At 37.7% G+C, this 26,418-nt stretch overlaps 1 protein-coding gene across 2 annotated transcripts in view; it reads right to left on the bottom strand.

Annotated features, from left to right (window-relative positions):
* The window catches only part of mid2 (midline 2), a 127,349-nt gene extending 104,881 nt beyond the window's left edge, over positions 1 to 22,468 (bottom strand). For both annotated transcript variants that reach the window (XM_026280984.1, XM_026280985.1), the window contains exon 1: positions 22,117 to 22,468. The gene's annotated coding sequence lies outside the window, so the exon portion shown is untranslated. The remainder of the gene's footprint in view (positions 1 to 22,116) is intronic.
* Between the last annotated feature and the right edge of the window lie 3,950 nt (positions 22,469 to 26,418).

The following is a 26,418-nucleotide window of genomic DNA, read 5'->3' as shown; positions in this document are numbered from 1 at the left end:
GATGTTTTACTGCCTCTAATGTTTATTTCACCTGTAAACAGAAATGTAGGCACAGTCATGTATTTCCATTGAGCCTGGGTTGCAAACAGCTGTGATAAGATTGTAGACCGTGGTCCTGTCTGAGAAAAGCATAAAACAAAATCATTAAAAGTAAACTAAAATAAAACTAAAAACTGAAACCATAAAGTTAATTCAAAAAGAAATGTTCTAGTATATAAATAAAACTAAAATAACACTGTATAACCCTTTCAAATTTATATACTGCAAACTAATTGACAGGATATTAGGATATTTACTGTGGATGGTAAAAGTGCACATATAAATACCTACAGAATAATAAGTGCTTCAGACAACACTGGCTACCTAATCAAATATATTTTATTGGGAACGGGAAACTGAATCATTACAGCAGTATATTCATATAAAATCTATATATAAAGCACTGGCTGACTAAATAATCTTTGTATACACTGACAACACACAGCATTGTTTGCATCGTTAGGCAGGCTGATTTCTGCATGACACATTATAGCCAATCCCTTTGAGCTGGCTTATTAACAGACAAAATACAAATTGTCTAGCTCAGCCGTAACTAACGACAACGAGGTCTGCTTTGCGCATTACATACATTTGCAAATAGCTGACCGTGTGCACCGGACAAAAAATTAAGCTTTTATCAGAGGAGAAAAAAAGAGAGCCAGGCACCTTTTTTGTCAGAGCAAGAAAAGAATCAAGCCAACAACACACTTACACTGACAGTATTTTATGTCCACACAGGCGGTTCTACAAGATTTTTGTGATGTGTAATGAGAAAAGCGGCGAATATTAGCTGACTGTTAGAGAAAGCGGCAATTGGACAACGTCCATAGGGAGAAACGTATGATAGAAACAATCCACTGCGGCTACAGATGATTCATCATACAGAAAGAGGATCTCAAAGGAAGTGATTACACTAAAAACGGGTTCTGCAGAGAGAACAGATGATTTAATTGATGTATCGTTAAACTTTAATTACTTTCCCTTTATTTGGCAATACAGAAACGAATCATTCAGAACAGTGCTACGCATCAAACAAGTGAAAGAATATTGTTTCCAGAAATGATTACGTTTATATTCAGACCATCTAGACTCTTAAATGGCATCTGATAATAAATCCGATTGCACGATTAATACAGACCAGTGTGCTGTTTATTGATGCGGAGCTGAGCTGGAGATGTAGAGCTTATATAATGAAGAACAACAGGACAAGAGAAGTCCTCGTCTGGGGCGTCTGAGGCTGTGTGGACACGGATCGTCCAGCCAGCATGCTGAGTGCTCCAGCCTTCATTTATCACTTTGGGTGAGAGGTCAGCTTCGCCCTGGTTTCACAGCCTTTCAATAGGACTTTTATTACCAGAGACTGCTCTCGAAGCGTGGCCCGCATAACCAACAGCACATCACCAAACAATCTGCAGATGGAAAGCTGATGGGAATCGCTTGAATTCGGCTGTGTTTACGAGCACGCCTCCCTTTCTAAAGCTCCAGCCGGGAAAATTTGTCGGGGGAAGATCAATGCCTGAGGAAAACAACAGGCACATTTGGACATTCTGATGTCCGCCCGCTGTTCCAGATTAGTTATCTCTATTTGAATCTGCTCAATCTATCCCTGCATTCACACGGAAGACAGATGGAGCAGGTATTCAGTCTGAGCACCTTAATGACTTCACACAGGCAGAAAGATCTGTTCCCTGATGTTTCATATCCCTTCCCCATGTAGAATTAATGAATCGGATTCTCCGTGCAACAGATACTAAAGGCCTACTTTTAAAATGGCTTGGAAATGTAGAAGTAAAAATATTTCTCAAACTATAGAGTGTTCAACCAGTTCTCTTATATTTATTAAAATCAACAGCAACAATCTGGAATGAAAACATTTGGTGTCTTCACACAGTCAAATTGCTTCAAATTATGATTAATGATCGAAGCAAAAATGAAAAGTATTAAAGAAAAACTAAAATACAATTCAACAAAATAAAATAAATAAATATTTTGTTTATATAATTTAATATATAGCTTGTCATTTAACAATGGCTCTGTGTAGTAACAGCTGCTCTATGTGAAATCACGCACCTGTTGGAATTTACCGCTGATTAGAGAACCATCTTTAGTGACGAGATGCGCATTAATTATCGGCCGATATTTATTGTGCACCCCTACAGGAATTCTTTGATTTCTCAAGGTGAATGCAATTTTCCATGGGCTTTTCAAATATACCATTACTGGTAAACCGGTTACTGCAAGGTTTTGGCTGTTAAAAAATGTATTATCTGCATTCAAAGGATTTTTTATTTTTTTTGGCAAAATGATAATGCTGCATAGAAAAAGCTTTGAAATCACCACCACAAAACATTTTCCACTTGCAGTCATGAATCTCTCATTAGCTTTCAATGACACACTCACACAAACAATCACTTCAAAGCATGATGGTTTCCATAATCCAGGTATCAAATGACTTGTGAAAATATCTGTGCCTCTTGTTGCCAGATAAAAAAGACCAAAGAAAGTGTTGCCCTTTTGATGATGAAATCATGGGAAACACCAACAAAGACTCATCTGTAAATGGCCACGAATGAAAGCTAAGGCTTGAAAACAAATTTCTGGTTCAAATAAACACAACACACGCGTCTGTCGGAGTACACTCCCGCTTAATCACATTAATGAACCTTCATTCACACGCTGACATACATCTTCATTAGCATTTATGTTTCATGTGATTATGACTATGACAGATGGGTCTGACCTGATTCAACACTCTCTCCATCTCAGAGAAAAGAGAAATATCAAGGGAAAACTCCCTGTCATGTGACTAATCTAGTATGGCCGGCCTCTGATGTCCCTACATTAGAATGGAAACAGGAGGTTATAAATACAGACAGGTGTGATGAAGTGAAGGGTCATCACTTTAGGGACCCCATGACGCAACAGCTCTCTCCTGATGAGGAAGTGAAGCGTGACGCCGAGAGTGAATCTGTCAGCAGCTCTGAAGTTATAGCCCCCCCACCCACCCCAAGTCATCCCACTCGCTCCAAATGCATCCTGATAATACCACAAAGAATGAGAGTCATTTCCTGTGATATTTCAGGAGGGAACACCCAATGCCTCGGAGTCTTCATTTTGTTATTTTGTGCATATTTGTGGTAGATTCTTGGATTAAAAAATATCTAAGTGCATATATTTTTGCTGCAGTATTTGTAACGGCACTGGATTCTGGCTTGTCCAAATTAATATATCTGGTCCTCAAACCTCTCAAATTTCCATGCAAACCCAGCAAGAGCTGACATATTCCAGTGGTATAATGAAGGCCAAGGGGAATGGAGGTCATAGAGCTGTTAAGGTTGTACGGTAGCTGAATTTGCATTTTGATTCATGAGCACCATCTGAGGATTTTCATGTGGCTTTTTAGATTCTTTGATTTATGAATATAATAAGAGCTGTGGTTAATATCACTCAAAGACGTTTTAAGGCAGTTGTTCAATTCATCAAGCATTTAAAGTCACATACTTGTATAAGTAGTTGTTCTTATGCAGCAAACTCTCAGGAGCTAAATAATACAACATTTTTGAAACTCTTGAGGGAAACCATGGCCAATTTAACAAAATATGCATCGACCCTGTCTGAGGAAGAATGTTTCAAAAGTTGGGGGTCAATACGTTTTTGAAAGACTTTTAGGCCCAATAAGGCTGCATTCATTTCAAATTCTTCTTAACATTCCAATATATAACAGGTTGTTAAAATCGAAAGTTGCAACTGTGTTATTTCATGAGCTAACATGAGGAGAAGTCGTGGCCTAATGGTTAGAGGGTTGGACTCCCAATCGAAGGGTTGTGAGTTGTAGTCTCAGGAAGGACGGAATTGTAGGTGGGGTTAGTGCATGAACAGCTCTCTCTCCACCTTCAATACCACGACTTAGGTGCCCTTGAGCAAGGCATCGAATCCCCGGGCGCTGCTCCGGGTGTGTGCTCACAGTGTGTGTGTGTTCACTGCTCTGTGTGTGTGCATTTTGGATGGGTTAAATGCAGAGCACAAATTCACTTCACTTCACTTCAATGAACTAAGACTTGTATTATTTTAACAAAGATTAATAACTTGTGCAGCAAATGTAGCTATTGCTCAGTGTGAATGTTAATGGTTAAGTAATGAGATCTGTGATACCTATTGGTCCTTATAGTTATTTTGCACTTTAATCTGTGCAAAACTCTGTATTGCTTTATTGCATTGTTATTTTTGTTATAAGAAAAAAGTTATTAAACCTGTTTTACTTTATTATGACCAGGTGGCTCGTGGGTTTTAAAATAGAAGAGGCAGACTAATAGCATTGGTCTGGGGATCCCTGTCGATTGTTATTATTATTATTTGCTTCACCACTTTAAAATGGCTTTTTGGTGGCTTTTAGTCAGAAAACATAAAGAAAATATATTCAATATCGCTACTTATCATAAATTCTTGGTAAATTATCAAATAAGCAGCCGAGCCACTACGGGAGACGTTCAAACTAATAGCACGTCATTTACGTCTCTATGATGATTGGTTGATGTACCAAATGGGAGTCTAGCCTCCTCCATGATGTTCCTTTTCTCAGCGCTCCTCAGCATTGAAAGTGAATACTCGATGCTGATTGGCTCATTTTTTTTAACAACTGAGCTCAACTGGCCTCCCCCTGCCCGTCTCTCTATCACTTTGTGTTTGTAATTACATCAGCACATTCGTGAGAGAAAGCAGAGCTTTCACGTAATGTTATTAACTGGTATTAATGGTAACTGTGAAATAGAAACAAAAATAGATACATTCCAAGACATGCAATGAAATGAATAGGGAATTTTAATAATATTAAATCCTCATTTTCACCTCAAAATTTTGGGAAAGCTGTGCTTCCCCTGACAAGCCACCACTGATACCATATACTGTCATAAAAGCATTAGCAATTAATCACAAAATGAAAAGTTGATACTGGCATATCCCTAATATATATATAAATATATATAAAGAAGAAGAAAATTCTGACACCAAGAGATGGTGTATATATAGTGAAATCAACATACTGACTCTGAACAGTAAGTTTGATTAATCTGTTAGCTAATGTGCTGAAACGGAAGTATTTACATGACATTACATCAGTCAATCGAAGATGTTTGGGGGGGGGGATTAGATGACAAAGCGTCTCAAATGAAGCTAAATTGTGGCAGATTCTGCAACACAATGCTCAGAATTACCCCAGGAGGCAGGCAAATGGAAGTTGCACAGAGATAAATTGCAGTTATAAGGTAATGAATTATGAATGTTGCTGACACTGGTTTGCGTGTAGGGGACGTGAAGGCACAAGACAGATAAATACCCCCTGTATGCCATTAAACTGCCCACTTTGATTTTACTCTCATCAAACTTCCTGCAGGCCAAGCTGTATTTTACAGACACGGAGGAAAGAAATTAAGTGTCACCATATCCCTGCGTCGAATAAATTAAATGTTGCCTTCAATAATATCCAGGGCTTACTTCTGGCAGGCTCATTTTCATGTTTATGACTTTAGTCGAGTGCTCCATTTCATTTGCAATTGCCATGTCAGTGCAAAGTGCTTTAGAAAGTCAAGCTATTTATTTATTTCAGAATCTTCTTTTGAAAAAATTACCTTCATAATAAAGAATGCGAAATATGGCAAAGAACTCTAAACTGTACAAGAAAGTCAACTGAACTATTTTAGGAAGTTTAAGAAGGTCAATCTCAATGTTATCACAATATTTAGTAAGGCTGAGTTTTATAACTATCAGTAATGACCAATACAAAGTGCAAAAATGAAATGCAGTAAATCCGAATCACTTCAAATAGTACTTTCATCATCTTGCTGACTGTATATGCAAGCTGACTTGATTTGCATACTGACCCCCCCGCACCCATCCCCAAACCAAATAAGACAGCACTCAAACTAACTGAGAAATGAAAACCAACTATGTCTCCCGTAAAAAAAAAAAAAGGTTAAAACCTGAAGCAGTCAGTAATAAAGAGCAAATAAATGAATTTTTCTTCAGTTTTCTCTGGCATATTCAGCTACGGTGTTTTCCCCTGCAGTTCAGTGAAAAAGAAACTGTGGGAAACTGGCAGAAAGGTCCAGTGGGACCGAGTGGAGAGTGTTAATCAGAACTCAGGAATCATCTCACCCCACATTATCTGCCGGTCTCTCCCACTGTATGCCTCTATTACATTGTGGGAACATGACCTCACTGACCACTACAGCAGAGAGTATTCAGCACTGATAGTAGTTTCCTGCAGATGTTTCAAGCCTAACCTTGATTAAGGATGCTTTTAGTAAGTTGCAAAAGGATACAGCTTTTTATTTTATTTTATTTAACTAACTAACTTTAAAAACAAACTTCGGGGCATAAGGACAAGGGCAAGTCATAAGACTTCTAGGACATTTCAGGCTTCCTCATAAAACTTCTAAAGGCATCCAGCTTCCTATTAAGGTTGACGTGTCCTGTCAAGGTGGTCACTACATCTGGGTAATTGTGTGTGAAGGGCAAGATAATTGAACTTTGTGATGCTGGGCTATGACAGCATTAAAACCTCAGAGTATTACACCTTAATAAGGTTCAGATAGCTCCATTCTGGGTCCAGTGCACTTTTAATTACGTGCACCTCAGTCGGCGCTACAACACCCAGGAGGAGACACGGTTCTGTTCAGAAAACCTCAGGGCACTTGGAGGAGATGAACAAGCATCCTGATCTGAACTAGCAACTCACAGTGCATTACGCAGCTTTTCTTCAAAGTCAGCTTAGCATAAATAGCTTTGAACTCATTTGCTGTACAAGTCATCTAAAGTGCATGCTCAAACTATTTATATACAACACACACACACACACACATGTATATATTTTATTATATTATTATTATTATATATTACTTCTTATGACTAAGATGTGTAAGTGTTGTTGAAATCTCTTATACTCACAAAGGCTGTATTTAATTGATGGTAATTAGAGTAAAACAGCAGTACTGTAAAATATTTTTACAATTTAAAATAGAATAATTTATATTTTATATATTTTAATAAAATATATAAATGACATTTTATATTTAAAAAAATACACACACATACAGCAAGACGTAGTATTTCCTTAATTTCATAGGCTCTTTATTGCATTTACAGTAGTCTGAATAAGAAAATGTTCATCATCAACAAAACTGCAGGCCTGTTGATGCACTTTGCATTGAATGTAGAGCGATTCTAATCATGGCTGTTGCTACTAAAGATAAAAGCAATGCCCAACTACAATGTGCTAACGCTCTAAAGCTGTACGGTACATTATTCATGTGTTTATTATTTGTTGAAAAGATTGAAAACACTGAAACGGCTCTGTTCTTTTTGATATGCTAAAAAGATACTTTTTTTTCCACGTCTCCATAAACAGATTTCAGAGAGGAAGCAAAACGCAAAGCAAAGCAGATGCAACCATTCCAAAAACGATGAACAAGGGATGCTGGTTTATATTCACGAATCTTGTGTTCCTCCACATCCAGTACAAGAAGTGCCTCAACTCTACTCTGCCAGTTATGCTCTGTCTGTTGGAGGTCTCTGTTTGCACAAACATTATCAGCGAGAGCTAAGTTATTCAGGACGTGAATATTTCATGATCAGACTGCGCTCTTGGGGGGCCACGGGTGTCTTTGATATGTCTATTAAGTAATTCATTAATACAAATAAAATGTTAGTATAGACCTCTTCATTGTGACTATCCTCTAACAGCAGGTAAAGACACACTTATCGGCTTTAACTACCTCCCAGGTGGGCCTCCGCATTTATTCAGAGCCACTGAAGATAATTTATATTAATAATCATAACAATATCTGAATACATGCCAGCACACATACACACACATGCCAACAAAAATGCAGTGCATTTACATTTGACAAGATTAAGAGCTTTAAAAGTAGATGTTTTTCAATCTATAGGAAATGTGATTATACAATGTTGACTGGCGTAATGTGAGAATTCACAGCTTTAATGCAAACAGTGGCATAAATATGCTTTGAAAACACCTGTTTAACCTGAATTAAGCTTTATTGGTGTCAGGAGAACCACACTTCTTATGAGCAATAAACATGCAGGCTTTCTGTCTCATATACTGTGCGTTATGTCTAGTTTTGCCAGGTCTCTAATAGAATTTATTAATGTACAAATGAGTCCCTCAGGCTAGAACACACTCCTGAAAAAGACATAATACACTAGAGCAAATCAGACACTCACGGCAGAAAAGTGGACCTAATGAGTGGATTCAAAATAGAGTTGCAGTGTCATTTCATCTTATAAATAGGGAGGAATTGGGGAGCACCTATTTTTAAACTTTGTCCTATTTCTTTGAACGTGCTACAGTAACAGCGGTAAGCTACAGCGAGTCTTTCAACGGAGTAAATGTAATAATTTGCATGTGGATTTTACCTGGGTCAAGTCAAACCGATTAGTTCATATCCTCGTCATATAGGTCCTAATACAAAATATTAAATCACATTTTATAAAATTTAAGTTTTCTTATATTACAATTATGTGAACATGAGGTTAATTTTGAAAAATTTCACTGGTAAAAATGAAGTCCAAAACTACTCACACCTTGTACAATGTAAAACTTAAAAATTATGAGTAATAAAATCACATTAAAGATAAAACTTCTATTAACAACAAGGTTGTTAATCAATGGTATATGCTTTTGTTAAAGCCATCTGCTTTTTTTAAATAATCATGTACCTGGTGGAAAAACAACATTACCCATGATCCTGCATAGAATCTCCACCAATCAGAAGCTGCGTTCCATTCAACCGTAAGTGGACTTCACAGGGTATTCCACCATCTTAAGTTAAATTCCAATCTAAAGGGAGCAAACTTTCTGAAATGGGCACTGCGAATGGCATAGGGAATAAGGGAACAATGTTCCATCACTTCACAAGAAGTAGAGAGGGAAAATCACATCCAAGGACATTTCAAATGAGAGATTATTGTCAGTGAAGTTCACTTAAACAGATATCCCGTGCATAGGGAGTAGTGACCACTGCGTAGGGACCCTATAAAAAAAGAAAGTGCCTAAAGAATCACCATTCGCTATGCATCATGGGATTGTAGTTCTTTTCCTCATTAAAACTGTTAAGTTCATGTCTTTTTGTCCAATTTTCAAATACTTTTTTGCTTCGAATCAAACATTGTAATGTTGTGAATAACGTTGTTGCTGGTGGGTTTGGTTTATGGCTTGTTTCTCTTTAAGGAAGACTTAAAAAAAAAAAAAAAAAAAAAAACCACAGAAAAACAAAGTGGCCACTGTTGCGCACTATGGCATGAGTTTGGAGGTGTGGCCATCTGTCAGTTTGACCAATGGGAGACGGGGAGTGTTCCAAAGCCTGTTTCAAAACAGTTATTATTTTCAATTGGTAACACTAGTGGCTTAGAAATTATATACTTCATCTTTAATAACCTACATTTATCTCTGCCATATTACGGTTACAAACAAGCCCAAAGCAACAAACACATAACGAAGCACATAAGCAAAAAATAATTCAAAATGACAACAGTATATGCAAATCAACTGGATTTACAGACAGCAGCAGTAGTAGAGTGACAGAGGAAACGTGGATTGCATCAGCAGCTTCAGAAATCGCTCTCTTTTGTGCTCATGGTGGATGTTCTACGCATGACAACAATCCCACCATTTGAAAAGGTACTCCTTTTTGTCTCTTCCCAAAGCTACAAAAGAGGTATGCTACAATTTTGGGAGCCATATATTAACAATGCCTGTCAAACAGTATCAGTATGTTCCCACACAATACGCCACAAATAGATTTGTATTATGTAATTCTTTGAAGACCTCGGCTCTGTGGCAGATGACGTGTGTTTTGTGGTTCTCCCTATGATTAAACACAGACCACCTGCTCAAATATCAACGCTCTGGCTTCAGATGGATTCCCGTCTGCTTCAATGTCTGTGGTCTGTCTTTCAGGTGAAAGACACAATACAGCTGTAAATGGAGATGCGAGACCCCCGATGGCATACGGCTCAAGTTCTGTCACCAAACAGAAGACAGAGGGTGAACATTTATCAGCTAGCTCCACTCCATTTTGGGGAGCCCTCAAAAGAGCACAAATAATATCTTCTTTGTGCAGTATGAAGTCAGAGCATACTGCAAAAATACAGGGTGTTTTCCCACCCCGTCATAGACATGGAGGCATAGAAAACATCTTTGTTAGAGCTTGTGAACAAGCAAAGGACAGTCTGAGCAGAATGAAAGGCTCCCAGTGTGAGACTGTAGCCATCTCACCCTCATTTTGTCCAGGCCTAGCACTAAATAAAACTAAAAACACCTCTTTTCCCTTCTACACCACCTTTATGGCTCCACGAGGAGAGAAAGGTCAGTGAAAATGGAGAGCAGTAAATTCAATTCACATGCAATTGCTTTTGGAAAATGCAATTCTGTGAAAGTCTGAATCTCACGGACTGCAGTGAACCAAATAACAGAAAAATGCTATGTGCTGTGCAATCCAGCCTTCTCATTAATGGCTGAAGTGTCTATACTTCTATGTAATCTAGAGCATTCCACAAAAAAAGGCTCCTTTTTGCATTACAAATCCTCCTTATCTACTCACACAACAGCAAAAATATTCAGATTACAAATGCACGACATAGAGTTTAGTTCCGTTACTCACAAATCAAGATTCATAATTTCATAATTACATGGTACCTTTATCATTTCATCACCCAATTATTTAATTCTAAACAGGATCCTTTTAACTACAGCATAATGTTAGATTTCATCCATAAAAAGAGAATAAAACAAAGTAAAGCCATGCTGAAAATTCAACCTGGATAAAGCTAAAACTATGTATTCACGCTTTGGTAGCCGAAAAGACACTGACCCTCGCAGTACATGGCAATTAATGAATATTGAATTGAAAATAAATCACCTATGGCTTAAATGTCATTAAGTGTGGCCGGCTGGATTAGATGTGTAAATAAAATTGGCAACAAGTTAAAGAGCAGCAAGGCAGTGCCATGCAAAGCATGAAAACCCCAGTGTTGAGTTTTACAATGCAATTCTTGGAGACAATTGATAATAAATTAGACAATTTGATGTCTGACTGCTCAATTTCAGTTGTATAAAGGCTGTGAAAAACATAAACACATCCAAAACAAAATGGTTGGTCATATACGTGAGTCACAACCAAGACATAAACAGTGGTCGAGCCAAATATGCCTCACAGGAGCCGTTCCTCTTGATTTTATTAATTGGATCACTCAGAGAGGAGAGAAGAGGGTAAGTGCATCCGTCCCGTGTACACTAATCCCTTCAATAAAGATTAGCTGGAACGTGTAAAAAGCCTGTTTCTGAGGCAGTTTGTCTCAGGCAAAATCTACTTAAAGGGATCAAAAATATCAGCAGAACACAAATGACGAAGCTGCCAAGAGCTGCCACAGAAACACAAACGCATCATGTTCTTAACTAAGACAGTTTCTGTGAGTGTATAAATCATACATTATATGGATTACGTAGCTGAGTTTTCGGAGCATGATGTTGGACTGCATATATCAATGCTATTGGAACACTGTTTGGCCGGCTCTAATTATTGTGTGAAAAACATCTTTCAAGATGCAGCTAATGTATATCATTCGTTTCTTGCAATAATGCATGAATTAATTTAGTCTGTGAAGATCTCTTTAATATACAATACAGTGACATATAGCTTGTTTGTGCAGCTTTTTCAGGACAGTGATGTAAGTGTGGGTGCTGGAGTGTGCATCCACACTGCCATCTAGTGCATCTGTGTGGCTCACAATGCATGTGGGCATTTAGTGCATACTTGTTTAACTCTGCAGTTACTTGTCATTTAATAAAACACTTTCACATCCAACTTGCAGTATTGTTACTACATGCCCAGTCCCTTTGGGGCAAGTGTTTAATTAGATACTTTAGCTCCACCCCCTTTCATAACTTCATAGAATATTACTAATGCACTAGAGAATTCTCTGAAGATATCTATCTGTCTGTCTGTCTGTCTGTCTGTCTATCTATCTATCTATCTATCTAAACTACGAGTTTAAAGGTATCCAAACATAGATTCAAGAGAAAAAGCTAGTCTGACCAAATGATTGGTTATTAACATTTTAGGCAGTGTCAACTTAATTGTCCAATATTTGTATATTATATATATGGCTTTGCTAAATAGCATTACTCATGCTCGCATTAACAGCCTGTTGCAGTTATGAGTGATTGCAAATGTAGTTTAGAAGTAATATATTTAGTTACATAAGACCATACATCCAAGCTACACTCTTGATAAAGACGAAAAACATCATAAAAAATCATAAACACATCTATGGATGCTTTAAGCGTCATTCAAGCTGTGAAATGGCTTCTAAGGCAGCTCATGATGTGAACCATTTCTCCTCTCTACAATTCATAATGAATTATTATTCTCTCCTCATCTAACAGCATTTGCTAAATGGGGATGATTTTCAACACATTCAGACTAAATACCCCTGCATCTGTCTTTACAAGTAATATTAAGCTACCCTAAAGCCTTTATTTTACAAATTACGATGTAAACTTCGCCCTGCATACATCACTTATCTAGATATCCCTTTTTCACTCATAAATGTAGCAAACCATCTTGTGCTGTTCTGAATATACTCTATAAAACTGAAGCTATTTAATGAGCACAAAATTGCTTGGAAGACCATTTACCATCAAATAAAAACATAGTTTGGAAGACAAACTGGCGCTTGGGTCATTATGGTTCCATTTTCTCAGCAACATTGCTCGCACAGAAAGTGCCTCAGGTGCTATTCTGTATCACGGTAGAAATTCGATAGCCCCGTCCCGTGAGATTGACTCTGGCGTAGGTTCAGGCTTGGCCACAGGGTGGAAGTGGAAATTGAGCTCTGAGGATCAGTGGGAGGTGACTGCCACTGAACTGTGTGGTTCAACTGAGGGGCAGCCACCTGTCACTAGGCTATCCCCTTACCTCAACCAGTCAGACACACTTCAGCTTCTTGTTCAGGCTCCCCGTCGGCCCTCTGGCAAACACTCTGTGTGTTCCTTAAGACTCATGTATTGCGTACGCATGTCTGACGAGTATTCTTAACAAACCGCAAGATGATGGAGTGCCTGAAATCATGCAGACGGTTAATATATTCAAGTATTCTTATAGTGCATTCATAATGTGAAATTCAGGAATTATTGATCCATAATGCAATTGTTAATTGATGTCAAAATGCATTTATTAAAGTCGTTGGTTGTTACATTAGAGCTACTAGTCTTGGTTGCCACTAGGCATGAAATACATTACAGATCTCTGACTGTGTTTTTATATTTGAGGTTAGTAAATTTAAAAGTGCTAAAGCTAGTCATATTCACGGTCTACTGTGATGCTATTGCACTTGTACACAAACAAACCTGAGTAATATTTAAACACGGTCCGCAAGACATCACAAATGCCTCATTTCAACACTCCAAAACAACCAGAAGATTATTTATAGTTCAAGTGCACTTTAAAAACACAAAAGCCTTTTTTTCGAGGTGGGAAAAGGAAAGATAAAAAAAAAAAAAGTGTTGTGCACAGAAAGTGCATTAAAATGCCATTTCAAATTCCACAAAAGGCAATTTAGCCTCACAAAGACCAGATAGAAACCAAGAAGAAATGACAAAAGGAAAATGAGAAAGGCAGATGTGACACTAGCGCTAAAATCCAGTGAAAATGCAGTGCAAGGTTATAATGGATGAAAAACTAAAGCAATGTTGTATGTCAGATGGTAGAGGCTGCGCCCACCGGCTGTGGCTGATGACCCGGAGAGAGAAAATAAAGCTGTCATTACTGCTTTCTGAATTCATTATAGCACGAGGAAGTGACACACTGCCACCCTTGATGTTCTTTTCTACCTAAACAAAGTCTTAGTGATGGAGAGCAGATCTCAGGCTGCTCATTCAAAGACAATGCTTGACAATTAGAAGAGAGAGTCTCTGTGTGCTCAGCCTCTCTGTTAATTGTAGGTTGTGGGCTTTTCAAAGATGCATCACCAGTGAATCTGTGGATAGACTGAACAGAAACAAAAAAACACTATATTGTGATCACACAGTACTATGTCTTAAGAAATGCATTATTATTATTTCTTTTTATCACATACAGCACACAGCAAATGAATACACCCCAAAATATATGTTCTTCTTCTTAACAATCACTAATCCAGTTCATGGAAAGATGGACAAATTGAAGTGCATTAAACAAATTCTTAATAAAAATAGAGAAATATGCATTAATATCAGAATTAGTCAATTTGGCAATTTAAATGATGCGTTGCAGAAGTTGCGAGCTAGGAACTCATTTAACCCTAATACAATATTACTGCTATGCTGCGGTCTCTGAGGATTAAATAACCCAACCGAACAAATCAATTCACTAAAATGAATCAGACTCCCCAGTGCTAATGAACAAAACGTCTACAGTCAGAAATACACTGAAGTCTTTATATTTTAGTCTCAGTTGGTGTTGAAAGCACTGGACAGCAGCCACCTTGTTTGGAAATACCATTTCCCATATGCAAGAACGGAATGTTGTAGATGGTTCCAAGATCATCACATTTCATTTAAGATGCAGAAGATGGGTACAACCTTTCCCAGCATGCCTGGCTGATTCCTTCAGCAGTATGCCAGTTTGATTTTGTCAGTGTTGTGGCTAGATTTCCTCTACCAAGCTCTGGAATCCAGCAGGCTGACTGGGTGGCAACAATGTGAGGCTTTATTTGCTCTTTAAGGCAAAGCAAGACCCACCTACACACGGAGAGTGCAGTGATCCACACGCCATGGCCTTCAACCAAAGCAGGACGACTATTAAACCAGACAGGACAAAACTGCAGGGCTCATACAGAGACACTCAGGAAAATCTGACACTTCACGAGTCACAAATAACTGTGACTTTCACAGTCACTAGGCCTAGTTCACGTTGCTGTGTGACTGTTAGCAAATCACTTCATTTCAAACCAGTAATGCAGTAGGAAGAAAAATATAAGTGAATTTAGGCACCACTGAAGTCAGAGAACTAATGACTTTGTAGGTTTTAATCGCTGCGTTGGCATTGACTAATTACATGCATTTGCATGCTCACAACCTTTCCCACGAACTGAAATGTGGGCACATTTCCTATTCACGCTCAGGGCAAAAAAGGTGGAAGAGTGAGTCCAAATGAACAGGAGGAGATTTGTGATGATGCAAATCTTTTTTCTTTTTTTCTTTTTCTGAGTTTGTGAGTGTAGCAATTAGCTTATGGATGTTTTCTGGCGAATGCAAATATCTGAAATGAAAATGGTGACCTGACATCTCCTGAAATGTATTTATGACAAACTGCTCTACCCTCCATCCATGTAATTAATATTTGGACAAGCAGCAGTTTGAACTAAGAACAGCAAAATGCAAATTGCTAGAGTACTTTAGCAGAACGGGATGGTTAAATATGCATGAGCAGAGAGAGTCCCTCGCTTGTTAGATCTCAATATGTCAAAAACCTGTAGGTTTTGCTCATATAAATGTAATACATAGGTCGAACGCTAGCAAAAATAAGGGTGACACAGCAACTGACGTAGCTTAAGAAGCACACATTAGCTTCAAGAAGCATACAAAGTTATCTTTAATAGGAGCAAACAGATAGAAACAAGAAACAAATTGAACTGAGGTAGATTTGTTAACTTTTTGACATTGACATCAATGCAAGGTTCATAGATATTTGTTGCTACTAATTTAGGGCAACTTACTATAGCTAGTTAACATTGGTTGTTGAAATTGTCGCTTGTGCAATGACTTGTGTTGGAACCATCAGACAAATATGTTTGTATAAATTTCCACCAAAAAATGTCAATTCAGAGATTTGATGAAATTACATACCGTATTTTTCGGACTATAAATTGCACCTCAGTATAGGTCGCATGAGTCCAAAAATACGTCATGACGAGGAAAAACTCGTCGCACTGGACTATAAGTCGCATTTATTTAGAACCAAGAACCAAGAGAAAACATTACCGTGTACAGCCGCAAGAGGGCGTTCTATGCTGCTTAGTGTAGGATACAGAAGCACTGAGAAGCATCTCTGGCAGCATAGAGCGCCCTCTGGCGGCTGTAGACGGTAATGTTTTCTCTTGGTTCATTTCTTTCGGTTCATGTCAAAGTATTTTTGATAAATAAGTCGCACCTGACTATAAGTCGCAGGACCAGCCAAAATATGAAAAAAGTGCAACTTATAGTTCGGAAAATACGGTATATATAGTAATAGAATATATATTCTATTACACCACCATTCAAGTTCCGGCTTTTTTTACTTAGGATGCATTGCGTTGATCAAAGGTGAACGTAAATGCATTTTTAATGTTAGTAAAGATTTCTGTTTCAAATAATGCTTTTCTTTTGAACTTTTTATTCATCAAATAATGCTAATGAAAAATGAATCAAAAACAGTTTGAAATTTTTATTGATAATGAAAAGAAATGTTGATTCAGCTGCATTTTATCAGAATGATTTCTGAAGGATCAAGTGACACCGACAGAAGTAACGATTCAAAAATTCAGCTTTGCATCACAGGAATAAAATTACTTTTTAAAAATACATTAAAATAGATGAGTTATTTTAAACTATAATAACTATAATTATTTTTGTTTTACCAGAATTTAAATAACATTTCATGAAATTCAGTTAAAATGAAATAGAAATGTGCTTTTCTTACACATAGAATATGTTGATACAAATAAAACTTGTTTTCAGGGCAAGTAAAAACTGTCCCCACTGTGATACCAGAAAGAAACCTTGAAAAGAAATGGCCCAATTTACTTGAACTCACCCTGTTCAGATAAACACTGAGACATTGTAGGTGGCTGTTTAGAAAGAAAGTGACTGAGACCAAACACAATAATGAAAGTCTGGCATCTAATCCACACAAGAGTACTCTACATTAAATGATGTTGGCTGGCCAAGGGATACTTAAGGTTTATCTGCTGTTCCTTTTGGTCCACTATTTTAGTCATTACACAAACACATGACCCCCTTGGAGTCTAGACAACCCCACCCAGCTGATTGGCATTATATGACTCCCAACAAAACAAAACAACTAGAACAATAGCATTGTGTCTAAACTCTCCCATAGCTTCAACATCTGTGCTCCTTCCGTCAGCTGAAGGTAACATGTTTGACCTTGAGTGAAACACTTGAGTAAGATGATCTGTCTTGTTCAAACTGATGCCAAACTTTCTATGAAGTTAAACACTGTCTGTTTGTTTTGTATGGAGGGAGAGGTGTGTTCGTCACGGGCTGAAAGACAAACAAATGAAAACCTTCTGAAAGCCACTGGTTAAGGAGTTGTTTGATTGAACTAAGGAAAGCCAGTGGGTGATTTAAAAAGTTTACAGCAGAAAAAAAAAAACTATGATTAGTCCTTGAAGGAATTTTTGCTGAGCTTGTCTCATGACCCGTCTTGACCTTGTCGTGTAATTTTCTTTTCCCACAGCAACCATCAGGGATTCATGAAGATGTTTTTCGAGTGTGCTGAGGCAGACTGACATTGTTTTGATACTGGAAGACAAGACAATATTTCTGGCTTGGTGAATGTCTCGACATCCATCTCAGTGACTCTAATGTGCATTGTAGCTAATGATCTTAGAGCGGCGTTAATTATTTCAGCAGGAGAAAAATGACAATTTACGATGTCTTCTAAGAGCCTTGAATAACAGCTCACACTGTGCCACATTCTTTAAAATGAGATAAACTGCCACCATACTGAAAACTGAACAACTGAAATTTATGGTGATGTCCTGTGTCTCGGAAGGAAAAGGGAAATTGTATGAAGCCACACAGGATGTCATTTTTATTGAAGTATTGATAAATGGCATGAAAATGACACTTTTTCTCTGACTAATGAAAAGATTATACTTTTCATTTAATATTTGTTGAAGTACCTTTTAAAATCTGGAAAAACAAGAACATTCCTAAATAATTATGGTTCTTTGTTGGCATTGATGGTTCCATAAAGAACCTTTAACATCCATGGAATTTTCTATTGCACAAAAGGTTCTTGGAATAAAGTCAAAATAATCTACAGAACCTTTTATTGAAAATAAATGCTAATATAAAATTATTCTTAAGAAAAAAGGTTTATTTTAAGAACTGCTCACTGAAAGGTTCTTTGAATGACCCCAAAATAGTTGAGTAACCCCAAAAAATTAATTATTTTTAAGAGTGAATAAGTAAATAATTGTTGCTTTTTTGGTTCCTTAAAGCTCTTCTCTATGATTTTTTTCTTGAATTTAAAAGGTTCTCCAGTTGGATCCTTCTTTAAAACTCTATCTGCTTCTAAATGGAACCTTGATTGTAGCTTTAATTAATTATTTCTATAAATAGTGAAAGTGACGTGACATATAGCCAAGAATGGTGACCCATACTCAGAAATCATGCTCTGCATTTAACCCATCCAAAGTGCACACACACAGAGCAGTGAACACACACACACACACACACCGTGAACACACACCCAGAGCAGTGGGCAGCCATTTATGCTGCGGTGCCCGGGGAGCAGTTAGTGGTTTAGTGCCTTGCTCAAGGGCACCCAAGTCGTGTTATTGCTGGCTCGAGATTCGAACCCACAACCATAGGGTTAGGAGTCAAACTCTCTAACCACTAGGCCACGACTTCCCCCAAATAGTCCCTAAAACAGACTCTTTAGACACTTTATAACGGATACTATGATTTGAATCCACTAAAAATGGAACACACATCAGAATGAGATTCTTTTTCACGAGGGGCTTCATTTCCTAAATTCAATATGGAGCTTGGCCAGCACTGGGCATTAAAGCACTATGTCACCTCGTCTTGACTCTGGCTCCAAACAAAATTAGTCATACCCATTTCAACAGGCATGCATTCTTTGAAGGCTCTCCTAGAAAACACTTTGTGCATTATGAGATGGCCTGCAATGCAGTCAGCTCCATTGTGTCATCATTCAGTGGGAGCTCAATATGTTTAAATCCGCACACTAAGTATAACAGAGAACCACAATACAAACAGTAAATCAGTGTGAGATCACATGCTGGACTGGCTAAAAAGTTCATGCAGCGAAAGATAAGGATACTGCAAAAGATAGAGGGGAAAAGTGGGTGGTTGTTAATGGGTCTGTCATCACAGCAGGGATTATTGTCAAATCTCCACAAGCGATTAAGCCTCAGTAACACAGTAAACTAAAGAAATACTTAATATAAGACATTTTAAATCAACCTTAAGGCCATATTTACATAAGAGCTTGCATGAACATAGGACTCTCTAATTGAATATTAAACCCCTGACGAGAAGCTAACAACATTAACAGAACCCCATTCCTAATCTCCATCCATCATGGAATCATATCGAACGCATATCTCAATATTTTCAGTCGATATATCCCCAAGCTCTTCAGCAACCTCTCTCAGGCTGCCTTGCCTGAGATAAGAATAGTATAGCCTCAAGAATACAAGTGGCACAGCAGGTCAGCCGTGGAAAATTACCTTCTGTGCTTTTTAATATCGAGAAACTTTTCTTCCCTTTGGAGCTACAGTGGCAGTAAAGGAAAGGAAGCTCTTAGCGCATGTCATCAGAGTTGATTGCCCGTAAATATAAGCAGGCGTTTGAATACTGAAGCCTTTGAACATATGGGCACGGTTTTTCTCATGTGTCACAAAACACAAGGGTGGTCTAAATTGGATGTTTGTTGCTAGTTTAAGAATGCCTTAGAATACTGCCAGGAAGTTGAGACTACTCAGCATAAACAGAAGAAAGGCTGAAGCAACACTGAAGGAGCCATTTTCAACTGCTGGGCATCTTTTAACTGCATCTAGAAGAGTGCCAACATGATATCTCCCACCCCACAAACTATCATATGAACAGATCTTATTATTATCATCATCACAAACTCGTTCTGTTCTTTCTTAACAAGCTCTAAGGACTGGTTCCAATTGGTGGATCTGAAAAGCTGCACTGTAAACCATTATTTCTGAAATGCATCTAACCACATGAATGTCAAATCAGCGCTGACAGCACAGCCGGTGACACAGGTGTCGGTCCCCTGCAGATATACAATAAGCTCAGTGTTACTATGGGGATGACAGTACTTTTATGAAGAAATGCCACTAAAATAACTCTCAGTGCATAACAATGCACTGTAACCTTAAATTATGTATTGAGATGCAATATGGGAATCAACTGGCTACAAACAAAAGCCCCACATGAACTGCACTGAATGAAAAACAGACATTTTCAACACGGAGGCGTGTAATATCCTTCCTCATCGCTAAGGGCAGGTACACCTCCACAGTTATGATATTTCTGCCATGGGAACAGTGGATGTCAAATTTGTTTAAGAGACTGATAAACATGCAAAGCACTGAAGCTATACATGATATAAAGAAAAAGTTGACCCCAAAATTAAAATCCTGTCATCCTTTACATTTTCTGTGAAACTCAAATTGCCACAAAAATATCCACACTTTTGCAAGTTAACCATTCAGTGTACTAGCTTTGCAAACTGCTAGTTGATTAAACTGCTCTACTTGATCTCCTACGCAAATGTCACGTTTATTAGTTCTTTAAAACAATTAATCGCGATTAATCGCATCCCAAATAAAAGTTTTTGTTTACATAATGCATACCGTGTATATTTATTTTGTATATATAAATACAGACACATAAAAAAAATTATGTTTATATGTTAAATATATTTATGTATAATATAAAATATAAGGATATAAATATATAGATGTGTATACATGTCAATATTTTCTAAATATATAATGTAAGTGTGTGTATTTATTTATACACAAATATATACACTAACACATACATATATTGTGAACAAAAACTTATATTTTGGATGCGATTAATCACGATTAATCATTTCACAGCACTCATTTTTATGCTTTTTGTTTGATCAGGCATTGTAATTGCCCCCTATACTCTTATATAGATACATGTTTTGAGGGAAGAGCCATTCGCACTCATTCAACCCCAGAATGCATCTCAATAACAAGTACATCTGATGTACACTCAACTACTAACTTCTAGAAAATACCTGATGTCTACAGCAAATCCAGCACGCTCAGTGTCTAAATTCACTCACTTGGCTTTTATTCACTCATTCAGTGAACTATATTAGTAGGAGTAATGTTGGACAGTGAATTTTTGGATACAGCCCGGTTTTTCATGACAGTTCTTGAGCTGAGCAAACTGATTTGGTGGCAATGTTTAATGACTCACTGTTGGGGAAAATATAAGTGAATAATGACTTCAAATTTCCCTCGTTGGAAGATGTGGAAGTTGAATAGGCTACTTAGTTTTTATTGTTTGTTTACATTATTTTTTGCCATTCAAAGCATGATAGCTTTTCTATCCGGCCATCACTATCACTGTCTTCAGCACAAGAAAGACAAATTGCCATGAAGATAAATAAATAACAGGAGATTTTACATATTGGGTGGAACTATTCATTAAAAAAAAGGGGGTTTATAATGTAGCCAAGATTTTTATACCTGCATGGTGCCATTAACAAAGCATAAGAGTGTAATATTGCCTCTTCATGGTAAATGGCAATTTTGTGCTTTCTGTTTTTTTTGTTTGTTTTTTTTTTACCTCATCTCTCTCTTTGGTAGACATCCAAAACGTCCAGAGAAACATCAAAACATGAGGTTAATGAAAAACTGAAAATATATGGCACTATTTAGAAGAAGAAGAAAAATCTGAGGAGGCTACAGAGGCATGAACTGAATCATGTTGCTCTTGCACATTATCCAGAAGCTTTCATCACCGGAGAAGAAGTCACATGTACCTGCTGTATTTTCATTTTGCAGAAAAACACACGACACTAGTGCAAGTATGCACAATGTCGTCTACAGCAATAACAAATTAAAAATAACTTTCCATAATGTAGCCTAGATAGTTACATTCAGAGTCAACGAGATGTTTATCTTCATGATAACTACTAGGCTACTGACGATCGGTTGTTTTAAATGTTCCTAAAACTTATAAAACAGTAAAAATACACGGAGCCTACTCACCTCGGTTTGCAGTGACAGTCTTTGGTATTTCGCAGATCTTGTTGCAGTAGTAAACAGTAGCGTTGATATTACAACACTGAGCGCGCCGAGTGTGTTTGTTGCGACTGAGATGCGCGCAGAAGTTTATGGAAATCGATCTCCAGATCTTCAGTCCTCATGTGCATTTTCATTCGCTTTGAACAAAGCAACAAACACGCGCGAATACAGTCGGCTCTGTGTTGACAGCTTCCTTACTGTAAGAATCAAGTCTGAACGAGCGCTTGACGCTACACCTCCTATTCCACGGGCTCCACACACAACTACTCCCCACGGACACGTGACCATCCCACGGGAATAGCTCTCCTCCCTCCCTCACCCAGTCACCGGCGGCTGGTCTCGGTTACACCGACACGTCCTTGAGTTCGGCTTTGTCGATTCCGTTGCGTCCTTCTTAATGTCATGTGCACATAACGTATTGGACAATGGGAACAAGTTGACAAGCATCGACAGTCAAATCAGTCTGAGCTGGATATCGACCTGGTTATATAAACATATCGACTAAATAATATAGGCTACATTCAGCGTGAGAACCTTACTTCAGACTTGTTTCCGTAAAAACAAAGCTTGCTTTTCAGGGTGATCTTCATAAAAACTCTTTAATTTTTTTTTTTTTTTGTAGGCTATATGAGGTGTATGGAATCTTAAACAGAAGCGGGCATTTCCCTTTCAAACAGTTCAGTAACCAAAAAAAGTTAGATTACAAGTTAGTCAAAGCCGGCATTTTCACCTGATAAATTAAAATAAATTAAAATAAATAAATAAACAAATAAATTTGTTCGACTGAGGTGGTAACCATGGCAACAGTAGGCTGCTCTAGCATTTTTGTTCGTTTCAGGATGGCACAAAACGGTCATTAAATATATTGCAGTAAAAGAAGAAGAAGAAAAAAAACGTTTGGCTTGTGTGAAACAAACAGATTGTTTAACAAAAAAAAAAAGAAAAGAAAAGAAAAAGAAAGAAAGAAAATCCTACAGAAATTCCACTAATCCACAAGTGGATCTACAATGGATCTATTTTACACATTACAACCTAATGGGAATTTACCCAGGTACATTTATCCATTTATCTATCTATCTATCTATCTATCTATCTATCTATCTATCTATCTATCTATCTATCTATCTATCTATCTATCTATCTATCTATCTATCTATCTATCTATCTATCTATTAAACACTGATGGACTATCAAATCTCCTTACCTTCTCCATACAGATTGTGAGTTGTTAGGGTTGAGGAAGACAACTCAAGTCACTTTCTGGCACTTCATCACATTGGGCCTACTCCACACGTGGATTTCCGTCTGGAAAATCTTAGCTTGGAAAACAGGTTTCTGCCAGAGTTCAGTGAGTATTCAGCATTACACAAAAAGGCAGAGAAGAAAAATATGCACATGTTAGCTTATAGCATGAACGGTTATTGTGTGAAGTCAAACAAACAACAACATTTAAATAAACGACTGAGGAGTGAAAAACGTACACTAAAAGTAGATGCAACATTTGTGGAGCCTGAGGTTTGCTCCTGGTAAATTTTAATGATGACAGAGTGAAAGCAAAACATGGAATTGCAATTACCACCGTATGACTATCCCTGACTAATAGAGGCTAATGCTTTGTAAAATCCTTAATGGCAAGGATGCTTTGATGTTCTACTTCTTTCTGCTAACCATAAATTCTATTCCATATTTCTGAACTTCCATTCACATTTGCTCACATCAGCATGTTTATCTAACTGTTCCTAAAATTTGCACACGTATTAAGTGCCCTGCTGTAAACAGCTGACACGAAAACAAAAATGACGTTGTGACTTAGAAGGGTTTGGACAGCAAACACAATGAGATCCCTTAGGGGAGGCCTGCTTTTGAGAAGAAATCTCAATTCATTCACTTGCTCGGGACCCTCATGGAGAGCAGCTGTGGGGAGCGGATGGATCTTTGTAGTGCTGTCATGACTCGCCTCCAAGTTCTCATGGCGTTTTAGTAATGAATTCTTCAGCAGCCATTTTTACCCTGAGCTCAAGGACACATTTGGGAAGTTTAAAGAGTCTAATATTATCCAATAGTTCTCTGCTAAAATATTTATACACAATTTAAATGAGAGCCCATTTACTATATTAAGTGAGGGGCTTTTTCTGTTTCATTTAATTTTGTGCCTAAGCTCTAATGCGAAACTCTTTTTAAACACCTTATTAAATCTTAAAATTTATTTGTGCTCCCACATTAAGGGATTGAGCCTATCCTGCAAAGAGTGTCGATAGTAGTTCTGTGTAGTATGGGTAAACAAGAGCTTTTCGGTTGTGTTGTAGTGAAGAAAACTCAAGGCAAAGCCTGTATACTGGATGTAGCATTCTGTTCTGATTGCTTATGTTGAATTTTTATCAGGTATCCCATGAGCCACAGGCGCTCAAACACTAGAAAATATAATTGTTTCATGTCAACTGCATCTGCAAATGACTACTGTGGGTGAACTGCTTACTACCTAGCATTATAATGTAGTTTAATGGTGCCTACCATGAAAATAGCCACGGTTGGTATATAATCACCAGTTGGACTCTTATGATAAAGGCCTTTATTCTAGATGAGCCAATGGAGTAGGTTTTTCCCAGGGAACTCATTACCATTGAACTGTTGACAGTAAAAGCCTGACAAATATCAAGCTTCACGATCATTTCCCTTGCGGACAAGGACAGAAACTTTTTTAGGAGACACTCAGGAGTCTGAGGGAGCTGTGGAGAAAAACTAATGATCCAGTTATTGGATTATGCACCCTTGTGCTGATGCTTAAATAAATAAAAACACATTTATCATGTCACACATTGTAAACACCTTTAGAGATTGATTGCAACCTCAGCCTGCAAGTGCATGATGAAATTGATCTAATTTTCCATTTCTTTGCTACCCGTCATCACAAATTGGCCAGCAAAGTGAATTTAGGACAAGTGCACTCCATATATGTTTCATTGAAAGAAAAAAAAAAGTCCTGTGAAAGCGGATAATAGTAATCTCAGATAAGACTGGGGTTGATGAAATACTCTGTTGAGTTGGCACTCTAGGCCGTATGCCTTGCCGCTTTACCAAAGCAATCCTATAAAGCTTTCTTCCTCCTTGGTCCTAAGCAAATATACAACAGTGTGATCCAAGCTGAACAAAGGCTTGGATTTCAAATCCCACAAAACTCATAGTCAAGGCTTTTTTCCCCCCAGGGTTTTTCGACCATATCGCAATCCTAGATTGTAATTTGAACAAGCTTCTTAAGTGCCTCTTTGCTGTAGCCCTGGAAAAAGATTATTTCAGTAAACGTATGACTAAATCAGCTCTTTATCAATAATTGTGTTATGTAAGTTGTGTTTTATACCATACTCCTTCTGTTTGGAATTGGATATTACAGATTACAGTTTTGATATCGAAAAGGAAATGGTATATTTTCAGAGTGGAGTGATATAAGATTGCCCGATCTCACGGCAATTTACATATTTTACGAGGTGGCTAATTCATACGCATTCGTTTGACCTCACTCGTACAACCTCACTCGTACAAATTCATATGATTTGTGCTAAATTGTCTGTATTTTATGAGTTGCACAATTCGTATGAATTTGCACGAATGACCTACACCTAACCCCGCCCCTGAACCTACCCGTCACTGGTGTCTAGACAAATCATATAAAATTGCATGAATTAGCCAACTCGTAAAATACGTACGAATTGGTCGTGAGATAGCGTTGGATAAGATCACATAATATCTGATGAATCACATCTCTTATAGTGTAAATCATTAAAGGTTTATAAATAGTTCATGGGATAATGGGGGACTCAGGCAGGTTCTGAGCAATAATTGATGAGACACAGTGCAGATGGTCTATGCTGCTTAATTAAGTTCTGTAACTGATAACCCTGTGCTTTATTAATGGCCCAAAAACTTTTTTAGAGCACTAGGCAAACTTAAGACCACTTAAACAATAAGAAACTGTGGTCACATTAGAGGACATGATGCATGCAAATGTACTCAAAAATGGATTTTAATTATCTCATCGTTTCTCTACAGTTCACCTTTGTGGAGTCCAACTTCTGCTTTTTCATTTTTCTCACATTTAAGCCTGGCTGGGCCAGGGAAAAAGGCGGAAAAGCGGTTTCCACCTGGGATTTGTTTTTTGATTGTGAAGCAATGAAAAATGTTGAAGCGTTTTTCTGCCATGCTTCTCTCATCTCATCATCAAAGAGCCCAAAGCTCAGTTTCAACACAACCTCCAGAGAGCACAAGTTGATT

Source organism: Carassius auratus, chromosome 14, assembly GCF_003368295.1.
Source record: "Carassius auratus strain Wakin chromosome 14, ASM336829v1, whole genome shotgun sequence".
NCBI lineage: Eukaryota > Metazoa > Chordata > Actinopteri > Cypriniformes > Cyprinidae > Carassius > Carassius auratus.
This window is presented reverse-complemented; position numbering and strand designations above follow the sequence as displayed.